The 12,145-nt window shown below is 44.6% G+C and overlaps 1 protein-coding gene across 1 annotated transcript in view; it reads right to left on the bottom strand.

The window, feature by feature from the left end:
* Positions 1–12,145, bottom strand: part of LOC126416031 (guanylate cyclase 32E) — an 809,394-nt gene that overhangs the window by 420,605 nt on the left and 376,644 nt on the right. The gene's annotated exons all lie outside the window — the stretch shown is intronic.

Below are 12,145 nucleotides of genomic sequence, written 5' to 3'. Positions count from 1 at the left end.
AAGTATTCAACTATTATTACAACCGCTGCAAGGCAGTACCACGGCCGCCACCTCAGTCTGTTCAACTGGAAACAGAAAACTGTTCAATCGCCTAAACTCAGAGAGTTTCTGGGACAAAGGGAAGACTGGGCTGATTATGTAGCGCAGTTGACGACGTGTTTCAGCGCCTCCGTTATAACAGGTAACCAGCGTATGTACTCATATGTGTTCCGGTTAGTAGCAAAACTGTTTCCAGACCGCCAGCCGCATGAGGTTCGGCACGAAGAATTAGTTGCGACGATGCCAAATCATTTCAAATCTCAAGTGCATGTAGCAGCTGCTCGCTGCAGGTTTTTGAGATTAAAACAGCAGCCAGGACTATTCTACAAACAGTAGGTAACGGAACCTCGTGCCCTTACAAGGCAATGTCACTTTCAGTGCCCATGTGTGTTACGTTGCAGCGATATTATGATGAGAGATGCGATTAGTCAGAACGTGTATGGTTCCCATATTGGCGCTGCCATTCTAAAGCTTCCAAACCCTGACCTCACTACAGTATTGTCTGCTATTGAGTCACAGGACATTGTCAATGTAACCGAGTATGATTTTCAAGCATCTGCAATATCTGTTGCCAAGAGTAAGACATTCGGGGGCCAACATCTCTTCCTACTAAGATCAAGCGTCGCCCAACGTCTAGGTTATGTGCTAATCAATCGCACCATCAGGACACGGCAGAGCCCGCACAATCGCAGAAGTCCAGCCCGCGTTGCTTTCAAACCCATGATAGAGTACATTCACTTCATTTCATTTGTTGTATATTTCAAAATCTGCTACCTACTTTAAAGAGCAGGCCACACATTCTACAGTTTTAAATTTTACAGTATATTCTTCCATATTTGTAACGAAATTTATTTTAATGAGTTAATACTGGTACAAAGTGAACATAATTTGATCTACAGAAAACGGAAACAATTTATTTATTTAAGAAGAAGTTAACAGACGATAGGAATGGTTAGGGCACAGTGCCCTTACCGCAAAGCCAAGTGTTTCGTATGTTGCAAACAAGGTCACACAGAGTGGGTATGTTTAAGTACAGATGGTGTTAGGTAGCTTTCACATTCCAAGTCAGACAGTGGTTCTATTGAGGTGTATGTTATGTTTGCTGTGCAACGGTCCACCGATTCGGCAATCCAATCTCTTGTATGTTCAGATGTGTGTGTTCAACATGTGTGTTAATTTCCAGTCAGATATTGGTGCTACAGTTACGCTACTCAACTGCGCTGTGTATGAACGGACAACCTATTCGAGTTCTTGGAGTGTGCAGTTTACCAGCCACATTCTATGGTACTACTAAAACAGTATTATGTCTTGTGTTGTGCTCTCGCAAGTATGACATCATTTTTGGCATGGATGGATTTGATCTTTTCGGGTTGTCAGTTCATGGGCAGGTGTTACAAATTAATTCATCTGGATTTCTGGCCAACATTAACGATTTATGCGGCACGTACTGTTCTCTGTTCCCTGGCAGTTTAAGCAAGGCCCGAGGATTAGTGGCCCATGTGACATTTAAAGACAATGCACATCCCAAGTTTTGTCGTACTCGTCCTGTCCCTTATGCATTTTGGGACCGCGCTGCCGCAGGGCTGCTGCGGTTACAGTGCAATGAGTCATCAAACCAGTGTCGGCCAGCCAATGGTCGTCACCCTTGATGTTCCTTACTAAACCGTTAGGCAGACTGAGGCTCGTGCAGAGTTTAAACTAACTGTCAACCCACAAACGGTTGTTGATTCTTTTCCGTTGCCCTGCCCTGAGGATTTGATGGACAAATTAGGTCAGGGTCAACCTTTAGATGAAGAGTGAAAGAAGATTTTTGTGAACAACACAAGCAGGGAATTATTCAAGTTCTAGCGTTACTATTTCGTAGGCTTCCACCCCAGCTATTTTCCAGATGTACCTTGAACAACTGACATCGCAAGTACCTCCTTGTTCCAGCTGCTTAGGTGACATAGTTGTCCCTGATCGTACGCCACAAAAATAATTAAAAAATTTAGAGGCATTGTTTCAAGTGTTGTCCTCAGTGGGGCTGAGCACTCTAAATGTTCCTTCCCATTCACTGACACTATGTATCTTGGCACCCGTCCACCGCAATCATACTTAGTGGCCACTCGTAACTTGCCTGCTCCAAAAAGTTTACAGAATTATCATTATTATGTAACGGAGAAGCTAATCTATTATAGCCATTTTATACAGAATGCTGCTTAAATCGCGGTGCTTCTAAGGTTGCACCGCAAGGATGTTCCGTTTGTATGGTCGGCCGAATGTCAGACAGCTTTCCAACGACTGAAAGATGCACTACTAAGTGATCGGTGTTTGGTCCACTTCGACCCCAACAAGTCCGTTATTCTTGCAGTAGATGCCTCATCTTATGGCACTGGTGTGGAGTTGGCACATCGAATTGGCTTCAATGACGAGCCAATTGCTTTTGCGTGGTAGACATTGACCGACGCCCAACGCAACTACAAGCAACTCCAAAAGGAGGCGTTGGCTATCATTTATGGGTTGACACACTTCCATCAATACATGTACGGCCGCTGCTTTTCTCTAGTTACAGGCCACAGTCTCTGTTGAGGTCGTCCCAGCCTGTCCCAGCAGGTACGAGTGCAGTGCAGTTGCCCTGTTACCAGTGCGAGTTGGCATATCGGTCCACCACCAAACACTCCAACGCAGACGTCTGTCGACGCTCCCTATTGGCTCCGATGCTGTTTCGGTTCCTCCGAGGACTCCTGTCATCACACTGATTCAGAAGAAATTCGGCTTTTGGAAGATTTTCCGGTCACCTTCCGTCATGTGTCGCAGGAGACGACATCGGACCTGGCGTTGTAGATGGTGTTGGAGTTTGTTCATCATGGGTGGCTGCAGAGTCTGAAGGAGATAGGCGACATGGTGGTTCGTCGCTGCTTTGCTCATCGGCGTGCCATCTCTGTACAGATAGGCGTCTTCTTGATGTACACTGAGTGACGATGTAAGAGTCCTGGTCCCTCAGTCACTCCAGCGGGAAGTTCTTCAGTTGTTGCACCAAGGACATAGGGGTATTGTCTACACCAAGCAGTTGGCAAGATGGTATTGTACGTAGCCAGGAATGGCTATGACTTGACAGCATGCAATGTATAAAGAGTACCAACCGGCTCCCCCACAGCGGTACTCTGAGTTGCCGCGTCCTGACGGACCTTGGCAACACCTACACATAGATTTTGCTAGGCCATACAGGAATATAGGCCGGCTAGTGGTTGCCGATGCATACAGCAAGTTTCCCACGAAGTTTGGTGTTGTGTGCTGTCCTTAGGCTAGTTAGGTTTAAGTAGTTCTAAGTTATAGGGGACTGATGACCATAGATGTTAAGTCCCATAGTGCTCAGAGCCATTTGAACCAACCACGAAGTTTCCAACGAAGCCTGCCACCTCAGTCAGCACAGTTATCAGCTCTTACGTTGATATTCTGCACTTCAGGCTTGCCTGAGGTGATAGTGTCTAATAATGGGCCGTAGTTCACGTCTTGTGAATTTGAACACTTTTATGCAGACAATGGTACAGAGCGCCCTTTCATCCGCAGTCGGATGGTGATGCCGAATGCTTCGTAAGGAGCTTCAAATCACAGACGGACAATTTCCGAGCAACTCACACTTGGGACCAGGATTTGGAAGTTTTTCTGTCGTCGGATTGCTCCCTGCACAAAGATGGAAAGAGTCCAGCGGAGCTCCTGCATGGTCGACGCCACAGGGCTCTTCTTCATTTGCTACGTCCGCCACAGAGACCTCGTGCCCCTCCTTCCGAGTCAGTTTCGGCCTCAGCAACCAGCGTTCTTTGCCGTGTTTTGCTGGGGTCTCAAACGAGAAAGGGGTGTGGTGCCTGAAGTGTTGTTCCGTTCCACCTACATCATCTGTGGTTCGAGGGGGTGTGCCACAGGTGGCTACGTCCTGCCCCCCCCCCCCCCCCCTCTGCCCCCCTGCCACAGTATCCCATCTCCATACCGCTGGGGCGGATGTTTGGGGCGGAGCCATGCGGTGTCGTCGAGTATCGAGAGCGGTGCAAGAAGTATCGACCAAGAACGGATACTGCACAATAAAACGGTATGACGGGGTGCCAATAAGATTCTAGGATGAAGCTGTGCCTCCCGTAGTTGCGAGCAGCGACCGCCTGGTCTCTGCCCTAAAAAAGCGTCGCCAGAGGACAGGAAGACAGTTTGGTTTGGGTCAGATCCTACCAGTCGTGGGGAAGAGGCTTCTATCTCGTGTGAACTGTGCCTACATGCCAACGCGATCAGGACTACGTCAACAAGTGTCCTCGAACTTCTGTTTTCTAGTGACAGTACTGAAGGCACAGTACGGCCACTCTTAACTTGTATCAATCCGCCGCTCAGTAATCGTGGCTCATTTAGAGTGTTCTGAACCGCCAGTCACGTATGCAGTTTCATAGCTACAGCGGATCCTGGCGTGCAGAGATAAGCTTTGTTGTAATTAATAAAGGATTACTTATTCAGAGTGAGCTAGCTAACTGAGTCATTACAAGCCACCTCATTGTAGAAGAAGTCGGACACAAGAGTTGAGGTATGTGAAACGCTGCTTTTGTTTAAACTTGGGCGCAGATTACCTCTTTCGATCAGTACCTGAATATTGCTTGTCAGTCTGGAATCGGTACCATATAGGTCTCATAGATTAAATGGAGGAGAGCTAAAGAACTGTGAGTTTCGGTACAGATTCGTTTAGTAAGCGTCGATGCATCACAGAGGTGCTCAGCCAACTACAGTGGCAGACATTACATTGGAGGCGTTCTGCTGAAGCAGTGTTCTATTTTTAAAGTTCCGGGAAAGTATTTTCCTAGAAAAGTCTACCAATATATGGTTTCCTCCCTTGTGTATCTCGCGAAAAAACCATTAAGGTAAAGATTTTAAACATGGCTGCAGCAGCAACTGTTGAAATTCTTCACGATAATGGATGACAGCCAAAAATAGTTGCAGGATAAAAATTTATTAAAATTCTTGACCAAGGTTTCGGTATATATGAATATACCTTCATCAGAAGTAAAAAATCTAAAATTACATCATTAGCACCATTACTTCGCCTATGAACTATCGAGACTCTTGTCTCGATAGTTCATAGGCGAAGTAATGGTGCTAAACTATTCGCTCTGACCCTGTGCCTATAGTCATGTTGTACAAATGGAGAAGATGTCTTAATTATTGACGACGCCTTTGGCACGATTGTTTTATTAACCTCCATTGCATGATGTAATTTTAGATTTTTTACTTCTGATGAAGGTATATTCATATGTACCGAAACCTTGGTCAAGAATTTTAATAAATTTTTATCCTGCAACTATTTTTGGCTGTCATCCATTATCATTAAGGTAAAATTAGAGAGATTCACACACGGAAGCTTACAAATAATCGTTCTTCCCTCTGACCACTGCAAAAGGAACAGGAAAGCGGTATGCACAGTACCCCCGTCGTACAACATAAAGTGATTTTCGGAGTATAGATATAGACAAAGATGTGAAAAATCCTAAACTGAGCATTTTGACCTAAGTAACTAACGCTCCGAAATGAAGGCATAGTAATTTCAGTGAGGTAAACAATGTACACCTTACAATAGCAGTTAAGATCTTAGCAAAATGGTTCAAATGGCTCTGAGCACTATGGGACTTAACATCTGTGGTCATCAGTCCCCTAGAACTTAGAACTACTTAAACCTAACTAACCTAAGGACATCACACACATCCATGCCCGAGGCAGGATTCGAACCTGCGACCGTAGTAGTCGCGCGGTTCCGGACTGAGCGCCTGAACCGCAAGATCTTAGCATTGTCTATCTAAATCCCTTACCTAAGTCTACGACAGGAAAAGGAACTGAAATCGCTGAACAGGGGGAAGACTACTGAACCTGACGGGATACCAATACGATTCTGCATAGAGTGTGCGAAAGGGCTTGCACCTCTTCTAGCAGCAGCGTGCCATTGGTCTTTGGAGGAGCGAAGAGTTCCTTGATGATTGGGAAAAAGCACACGTCATTCCCGTTTTGTACAAGGGTCATCAATCAGATGCACAAAACCGTAAGCCCACAATTGTAGAATACTGGAATATGTTGTATGCTTGCATATTACGGTATTTTCTGAGGCCTGATGTCTCCACTGTAAGAACCGACATGGGTTCCGAAACCAAAGCTCGTGTGAAACCCAACCGACTACGTTCCGTTCGTCCACGAGACACAGCAAGCAGTAGACTCAGGCGCCCAGGTAGATGCTGGGTTCCTGACTTCCGAAAAGCATTCGATACAGTTAAACACTGCCTCCTAATGAACAAAATACGACCTTACCGAATATCAGACCAACTGTGTGATTCATCTGAAGAGTTTCCAGCAAACGGAACACAGCACTTCATTTTGAACGGAGAGGAGACTTCGGACGCAAAAGAAATTCGGGGGAACCCCAGCGGAGGGCTATAGGACCACTAATTTTCACAATATATGTATAAATGACTTTGCAGATAACGTCGGAAGTTCCGTAAGGTTTTTCGCGGACGATGATGTTGTGTATGGCGAAGTCGAGAAATTTGTGGCGAAATGCAGGAAGACTTGCAGAGGAACGACGCTTTGTGCGGAGAGTGAAAATTGACCCTCAATATAAAAGAATGTAATGTAGTGCGAATACACAGACAGAAAGACCTTTTATTGTTTTACTAAACAACTGCAGAAGAATCACTGGAAACCGTTACTTCCATAAAACATCTAAGTGTGCGCATGCGGACCGCTATGAAGTAGAACGACCACATAAAATTAATCACAAGTAACCCAGATGCCAGACTGAGATCCATTGGAAGAATCCTCAGGAGCCGCACAGGATTAGCCGAGCAGTCTTAGGCGCTGCAGTCATGGACTGTGCGGCTGGTCCCGGCGGAGGTTCGAGTCCTCCCTCGGGGATGGGTGTGTGTGTTTGTCCTTAGGATAATTTAGATTAAGTAGTGTGTAAGCTTAGGGACTGATGATTGTAGCAGTTAAGTCCCATAAGATTTCACACACATTTGAACATTTGAATCCTCCGGAAATGTAGTCCATCAACAAAGGACGCAGCAACAAAACAATAGTTCGACCAATATATGAATACTGCTCGTCGGTACGAGATCCGTACCAGACAGGATTGATCAGCCTCAGAATGGCAAACATCCCTCATCATACCTCTCGACACCGTCCTTGACTCCGCGGCAGGGGTCAACCTCCTATCACGTTGGTGGCCACGGATGTGCAGCGTTGTGCTGCGGAATGTGGTAAGCGCGTCCATCGCCACCACGGACTACTCTGTATATTGACGTAATTTAAGTAGTGCGGTACTTCTCAATATCGTGACAGACCTCCTTCTGCCCGGCGCAGTACAGAAACTCGACTTGACATAGACTCAACCTGTCGTTCGAAGTTCGCTGCAGAAATATTGAGCAGTGCTGCCTCTATAGTCGTCCGGAGCAAGATTTTGTGCACGAACTGACCTCTCGATAACCGTTCGATGGGATTCATGTCGGGCGATCCGGATAACCAGCTCTTTCGCTCGGATTGCACAGAATGTTCTTCAAACCAATCGCTTTCAACCATGACCCGGTGACAAGTACCATTCTTATCTATAAAGATTTCATTGTTGTTTGGAAACATGAAGTCCATGAATGGCTGCAAAAGTCTTCACGTAGCCGGAGGGAATTATTTCCAGTTCGTGATCGGTTCAGCTGAAGCGGAGGATCCAGTCCATTCCGTATAAACACAGCCCACACCATTATGGGGCCACCACCAGCTTGCCCAGTGTATTGTTGCCGACCTCGGTCTGTAGCTTCGTGGCGTCTAGGGCCACACTCTAACCCTACCATCAGTTCTTACCAGCTGAAATCGGAACTCATCCGACCAGGTCACAGTTTTACAGTCGCCTGGGCTCGAACCGATGTTTTCACAAGCTCAGGAGAGATGTTTCAGGCGACGTCGTACTGATAGCAAAAGCACTCGTGTCGGCCGTCTGCTGCCGTAGCCCATTAACGCCAAATTTCACCGCACTTCTCGACGGATACGTTCGCTGTAGGTCCCACATTGATTTCTGTGGATATTTCACGCGGTGTTGCTTGCTGTTAGCACCGACAACTTTACGAAAACGCACCTGCTTTCGGTCGTTAATTGAACTTCATCAGTCACTACGTTGCCAGTGTGAGAGGTAGTGCCTGAAATGAGGTATTATCGTCACATTCCTGACACTGTGGACCTTGGAATACTGGATTCCCTAACGACTTCTGAAATGTAATGTCCCATGCGTGTAGCTCCATTCTGCGTTCAAAGTCTGTTAATTCCCGTCGTTCGGCCATAATAACGTCGGAAATCATTTCATGTGAATCACTGACTACGATTGACAGTTCCGCCAATGCACTACCCTTTAATACCTTGTGTACGCGATGCTATCCCCATACGTATATGTGCATATCACTGTCCCATGTCGTTTGTCAGCTCAGAGTATAAAACGTGTAATAGTGGACAAAAATGTCATGGTACCTGCTTTGTCGGTAAATGAACTGCAGTTTCTCAGTACATAACAACGAATCGAGGGCTACCGTCTCCTTTATTTAAAGATTGTTTTATGTTATGTTATGTTAACCGGGGACCTAGAAACGACGGAGAGGCTCCGTCCCATCCGCAACCCCACGACGACTACCGCAGTCCACTTCAACCCTCCGCCACCCCACACCGAACTCAGGGTTATTGTGCGGTTCCACCCCCGGTGGACCCCCCAGGGAACGTCTCACACCAGACGAGTGTAACCCCTATGTTTGCGTGGTAGAGTAATGGTGGTGTACGCGTACGTGGAGAACTTGTTTGCGCTGCAATCGCCGACATAGTGTAGCTGAGGCGGAATAAGGGGAACCAGCCCGCACTTACGTTTAGTGAAAAAAATACGAGCTTACAGAATATCGGACCAGGTTTGTGATTGGATTCAGGATTTCCTAGAAGAAAGAACACAACATGTCATTCTTAACGGTTCAAAATCTGCAGATGTAGAGGTAATTTCGGGAGTACCGCAGGGAAGCGTGATAGGACCTTTATTGTTTACAATATACATAAATGACTTAGTTGACAACATCGGTAGCTCCGTGAGGCTATTTGCAGATGACACGGTTGTCTACAAGAAAGTAGCAACATCAGAAGACTCGTACGTACTCCAGGAGGACCTGCAGAGGATTAATGCATGGTGCGACAGCTGCCAGCTTTCCCTAAACGTAGATAAATGTAATATAATGCGCATACATAGGGGCAGAAATCCATTCCAGTTCGATTATGCCATAGGTGGTAAATCATTGGAAGCGGTAACGACCGTAAAATACTTAGGAGTTACTATCCGGAGCGATCTGAAGTGGAATGATCACATAAAACAAATAGTGGGAAAAGCAGGCGCCAGGTTGAGATTCATAGGAAGAATTCTAAGAAAATGTGACTCATCGACGAAAGAAGTAGCTTACAAAACGCTTGTTGGTCCGATTCTTGAGTATTGCTCATCAGTATTGGACCCTTACCAGGTTGGATTAAAAGAAGAGATAGACATGATCCAGCGAAAAGCAGCGCGATTCGTCATGGGGACAATTAGTCAGCGCGAGAGCGTTACGGAGATGCTGAACAAGCTCCAGTGGCGGACACTTCAAGAAAGGCGTTACGCAATACGGAGAGGTTTATTATCGAAATTACGAGAGAGCACATTCCGGGAAGAGATGGGAAACATATTACTACCGCCCACATATATCTCGCGTAATGATCACAACGAAAAGATCCGAGAAATTAGAGCAAATACGGATACTTACAAGCAGTCGTTCTTCCCACGCACAATTCGTGAATGGAACAGGGAAGGGGGGATCAGATAGTGGTACAATAAGTACCCTCCGCCACACACCGTAAGGTGGCTCGCGGAGTATAGATGTAGATGTAGATGTAGATTTGCCGAGGCAGATGGAAAACCGCCTAAAAACCATCCACAAACTGGCCGGCGACCGGCGCTCCTTCCCATCCGGAAAACCGTGCGTTAGACCGCACGGCCAACCGGGCGGACCTTATTAATAGGTTAACATATCTTTTTTTTTCCAGCTTAGTGTACTGCATAGTGCCGCGCCAGTAGTTTTCTGCCGCCCGGCTGCAAGGTATCACGTGGTTTGCCTGCACACACTTCGACAGGTTGCGAAGTCTTGTTTGCGGTTGATGCCGCAACCGTGCTACGTCGACATAAGTACAGATAGAACTAAGTACAGATAGAAATACAACCGAGAAGAAATAAGCAAGGAACGTCAACCGGAATACAGCCTACAGCACTGAGTCCATACCTAAAAAGAAAATAAAAATAATATATTCCAGATGTAAGTTCGTATGACTATTTTCCAGTTTCAACCAACATGAGATCCTATAATAATACGGGGCAGGTTTATTTAAACACCCTCCATAAAAGAAATGGAAAAAGGGACCATCACTTTTCGGTTTTAAAGGGCAATCAAGTCGATCGTAAATAATGACCTGTAAAGTATTTGGAAATCGTATATTATTCAAAGGGATAGAAGAGGTTGTCCTTTTCTTTTTCTGTTAATAAGCAGTGGCTGATAGAGTATTCTTCGTGGAGAACGTAATTTCATGTAGAAAAGCCCACCCATTTATTGTTCATGGAGGACGTATTATAATGGAGAAAAGCCAATTCAGTTCGGTAGTGGCCGTGTAGTAAAATTCAGTACAAGGCACTCCCTCCTGTTTAATTTTTTTACGTTAATGATGGACACACAGAATCAGTTGCCATTTTTTTTTTCATTTTTAGGCTTGCGCAGGTTACGATACCCCTAAGGATATCTTCTTTGGAATAATAAGTTACGTAAAAAAATTCTGTATCAAAAAGTAGTATCTTGCTCAGAGTTGTGGATGTAAAGTAATTTCAATTCCCAAAAATTTCTAATTACTTGTGTCACATTACTTATAATATGTTACATCCTCCATGAGCTGAGGCGCTCAAGTCATGTACAGACAATATGACTCAGATTAAAACAGGTACAGCTATTGAACAGACAAACGTCAAACCAAGCGCGTAATAACTAGCTGCAGCGCTTAGCTAGATTGGCACGTAATATACCACATGTCGGGGGCTGACGCCGTAACACACGCTTAGTTGTATAATATTTAACCTTTCTTGCTGCGACACAGCTTCATAACATACAAAGTAGTCATCTAAGCTGCTACCAGAATAAAATAGTGAAAAAGGAATGGAGTGAAATCAGAGAAAGCTAAATAGAATAAAAAGTATCATTTCCAACTGAACACTCTCTCACATTTTTTCACGCTATAAGATAATAAAGAAAAAATCTATATTAACATGAAGGCATAACCAGCCTGCTTTTATAGTGAAAAATATTGAAAAGTATAAAGTTTTGAAGCTCTGAAAATGACGTTACGCTATATAATTAGCAATACCCTCTTGTAATAAACTAGCTTATCAAAGAAATAATGCCGTCCCATGAAAGAAGAAAAATATTACGAGATGTACACGAGAAAAAAATACGCTTCCGAAGAAAAAGTGATCTGACAATGTTCCGCGGCAAGTTATCAAACGATCGCGAGCAACGGCGTGAAACTGCAAAACAAACTTCTTTTTCTCGATTACTACTGTTCATTTAAGAGGAGGCCATCTTTCCTTATCCCGTGTCTAAAAATCTCTAGTTCCTCCAATATATAAAAAACTCTAATCGAATATGACCTGATGGTAGAGAGTGTTCTGAGACGTAGAATTATGAATATTGGTATCTTTTTTACCCAGCAGGTGTTTTTATACATCTAACATTGAAAGCCCTCTCCGTTTGTCCGATATAAAATAATGGAAATGCATCTCATGCAATTTTGCTTCAGGCTTTCGTTGTCATCTATTCTTCATAAACAGCAAACGTTTAATTCCGCGTAAAACATTTCAAATGAAAGTTATTGAAATATACCTTCCAGTTTCATTTTCTTTAATTGTACAGCTACCTAAGGTAGTAACTCCATTTGTGGTCTTTCTCTAGAAATAAATTTATTTCTACGGAAGACGGATTGTATCCGTTATTAGGAGCTACAGTTGTAATTATATTCATCTTTTTTTCTA

This window comes from Schistocerca serialis, chromosome 1 (genome assembly GCF_023864345.2).
Source record: "Schistocerca serialis cubense isolate TAMUIC-IGC-003099 chromosome 1, iqSchSeri2.2, whole genome shotgun sequence".
NCBI classification, from domain to species: domain Eukaryota; kingdom Metazoa; phylum Arthropoda; class Insecta; order Orthoptera; family Acrididae; genus Schistocerca; species Schistocerca serialis.
Note: the sequence above shows the minus strand (reverse complement) of the source record. Positions and strands in the feature narration are given on the sequence as shown.